General features: G+C 36.5%; 1 non-coding gene across 1 annotated transcript; it reads left to right on the top strand.

Annotated features, from left to right (window-relative positions):
- Positions 1-797: 797 nt before the first annotated feature.
- Positions 798-959, top strand: LOC141411051 (U1 spliceosomal RNA). Its single transcript, XR_012435909.1, has one exon. It is a non-coding gene; the product is annotated as a U1 spliceosomal RNA (small nuclear RNA).
- The last annotated feature ends 2,739 nt before the right edge of the window (positions 960-3,698 follow it).

Genomic DNA, 3,698 nt, shown 5'->3' with positions numbered 1-3,698 from the left:
CCATGCCTGGTTTGTTCATCAATATTGATCTTGCTAACTTTTTGCCTGGCTGACCTTGAACCATGATATTCCCAATCTTCACCTCCCACATAGCTGGGGTAACAGGTGTGAGCCCTCACAATGACCAGTGTATATTTTCTTTGTAAAGCAGGTCTCTATTCTAGTTTCAACTTTCCCACCAATTCCCAAAATTAAGGATTTTCTGTTGTCTGCTAAAACTTCTCTCTTAGTTCCATTCAAATTCTGACTTGTGGTAATTGCATATTAGTATTATTTTAATTACAAGATTATCTTAATTAAATAATACACAAAATATAGATATCAATATAACAAAAAAATACATATGAAAATAGTGTCCTTGAGAAACAGCCAAACTTTCTCCTCCTGAGATTTATTTTTTATAATTTTTTTGGACTTACAAACATTTATGAATTTATGTGTGCAAACATAAGTGCATTTTTATAATTTTATATGTATTTATATTTAAATTTTATTTCACTTTATAGGAAAGGTAAAACATGAAAAGAGAGTTTCATCAACCACAAGTACACTGACTGCAGTACAATCCCCAGAGAGGACACAGATGTACATTCCTGCTGCTGTCACCAAACTGGTTGCTCCTGGTGCAGAACTAAGAGGCCGAGGTGAGACATGAAGTGGTGATGCAGGATAGCCAAGCAGTAGCTGACTAAGACCTGGGTCCCCCACAGCTTTTCCCAGCTATATTGTCTTTCATGCTATAGTTGTGCCCAGTGGCCTGTCCCACTGGATGCCCCCACTGCTCAAGGATCAGCCCAATACTTACCTGGCAGGGGAGATACCATGATCACGAAGGTGGTTTTCTCAGGGGGAGGACTATCCATTGCACTCCGGATGTGCTGACCCCTGCGATTTCCCCAAATGTGGGAAACTCGACTGCATAATTTGTGGTAGTGGGGGGCTGCGTTCGCACTCTCCATGGCAAATTTTAAAAAAAGGATCAGCCCGGAGTCCTTAGGGAAGCCACAAACATTCAAACTCCAAGTCACTGTCAGAGGTGGCAGGAAAGGTGAACTGGCCCAGAGGCCATTTGCAGGGTCTGTCTACCAAGCAGTGATGAGGACAGGAAACAGTACTGGGGCCAGATCCCAAAGCCTCCCACTGCAAGTAGCTGGGGCCCATTCCTGGTCATCAGAAGAGGGAGTAGGAGACTGGGCTTCTAGTTTATGTATGCATGAATTTATTTATTAACTTATAGCTATTAATGAAACCTTCTACCCCCACAAAAAGAAGAGTTCTAATCCTCATCTCAACAAACAAGTCAGGTATCACTATACCTGGCTCACATTTGTAACAGCAACTACGTGGGAGGTGTAGGTAGCAGAATAGCAGTCCAAAGCTGGCTCAGGAAAAACATGAGATATTGTCTGAAACTAGTTAAAGCAAAAGGGCTGGGTGTGTGGTTCAAGTAATAGAACATTTACCTAGCAAGTACAAAGCCCTGAGTTTGAACCACAGTACTGCCAAAAAAGCAAAAAGATAACAAAACAGAGAGAAACTAATTGGAATCACAGTATATCTCAAGTTTCCTATATCATAAAGGTTGAACTTCCAACTCAGGACCTAAGGTTATCATTTAAGATTATTAATCATTATTAGATACTTAATTCAATTGTGTTCATCTTAAATGTGTTTTAAAATATAAATCTCTCGGGGAGATATAAGGCAAAGTATCATATTTAACTGTGAGAACAGATTCCTAAGGAGTAATTTAAACAAAATTAATGAGAAATCTGTGCACACAATGACAAATCTCAAGAGAAAATGCCTGAGGCTGATGAAGTCCCCAAGACCCCCTAAATCCCCCAATGTCCTTTATTTTCTGCTCTGCCATCCATTGGGAAAATCAGTAGTCACATGATGATATGTGCAAGTAAGGCAGCTTTATTCTTGGGAGAAAGAAGCAAAACTGGGAATGGCTAATAGTCAATTACCTAAGTGTGTCCTTTCACAAAGCACTTTCTTAGAAGCCCCACTATTCAACTTCTTAGTGAACTCCTTGATAGGTAACCTGAACTAAAGAGGAGGAGACCAGATGTATTTAATATTTTGAACAGGATAGATTGTTCTCCTTCCAACACTTGGGAAAAAAATGGATTTCTCTTAGTAAAGAATTAACAGTCTCTTGAAAAGCACAGAGAAACATATCTTAATGGGCTATTCCTAAGGGTAGGATAGTTGAAGAAGGTTCAATCCTAAATGGGCAGAAAAGAAGAAATTCTGCTAGCTAGAGAGACCATTTGCTGAGATAAGAGAACTCAAATTTGTGCCTTCTTCCTAATTTTCTCTGGTGCAGTTTAGTGATACACACATAATCACATTCACACACAGACTATGTATCCATGTACAAATATACTTGATGCCATCATTGATTGGTTTATTTACCAAGAAGCTGTTTTATGGTAAACTTTGAGAACAATATACAGGATACAGCTATCTTTCTTCTAAGGAATCTTTAAAAAGTGCAATTATGAGTACAGTACATTTACTAATATCCCGAGGACCGGAAGGCAAAGGAAGGCAGTATTAAAAAAAAAAAGAATGAAAGAAATAGGATGTATGACTTTGTTCTACTTAGCTGATTTTTGTAACCAGAGCAAGTAGTTGAAGAGCAAAATCACAAAGAAAAAAATGTCAAAAAATACAGTTATTACTGTTTTACATTGTTGCAAATGATTAAGACTCAGTATAGCTAATGCTTTGAGCATCTTTACTGAGCAATCACTTACTCATAAATAATCCAACACTTAGTATAATATTGGTTACCATCATTTTAGTTAAAAGATGCTAAAGGCTTATTAGATAACAATCTATTTCTTGGCTTTGCAGGGTAGAATCCCTAGAGATAGCACATAACACTTGATCTCAGCCAAAAGGCCAAGAAGAAATAGTCATAATACATTCAAAATCATTATGGATCTGTGGCACATGCTCAATTACCAGAAGATAAATAAAAAATTTAAAACCCTATATATAAACTACTGAAGTTAGCTCAATATTTTTAGAACAAAGACCACTTTAAATTTAAAAAATTTGTGTATTTCAGTGATCTTATTGTTTATCACATAGGTCAATAAATAAGGTGTGACTTCTCTCACATTATATTATCACCTTTTAATGATTGAATGTATATGTTTCTGGTAAAATATGATGTGGTATAACTAGGCTAATTTTTTTAAATTACAGTATCATCAAAGTTTACAGAGAGGAAAATAGCATTCAGGTTTGTCTAGATAGAATGAAATGTTTGTAAACTTTAAAAATATAGGTGGCAAATCCCTGAAGAGAATACATTACTGTTATGTACACAACAAAAGCTGGTTTCAGGTATTATGATTTTTTTGAAGCTACAATTCATATTTTCTAAACCTTCCAAAGTTTTAGCTCTGATTTTCTGAGTGCATTCTTTCCACTTATAAAAATATGTCCTTATCCCTTTATTTTGGTGAAAGCAATTGTGCTATATAAGAATACTTCAATTTCTGCCCTGCCCTTGCAGAGTTGAGAGCAGAGATTTTATCAAAGCTAGAGCAGATGTCTTATCAACATATTCTTCCACAGCTTCTACATGCAGTGGGCATTTCCTTTGATTTGATTCATACAAGTATATTCCTTTCTAAGCATAAGTTATACTTTCAGTTTTACAATTCCCATCTAAA

This window comes from Castor canadensis, chromosome 9 (assembly GCF_047511655.1).
Source record: "Castor canadensis chromosome 9, mCasCan1.hap1v2, whole genome shotgun sequence".
Classification (NCBI taxonomy): Eukaryota; Metazoa; Chordata; class Mammalia; order Rodentia; family Castoridae; genus Castor; species Castor canadensis.
Note: the sequence above shows the minus strand (reverse complement) of the source record. Positions and strands in the feature narration are given on the sequence as shown.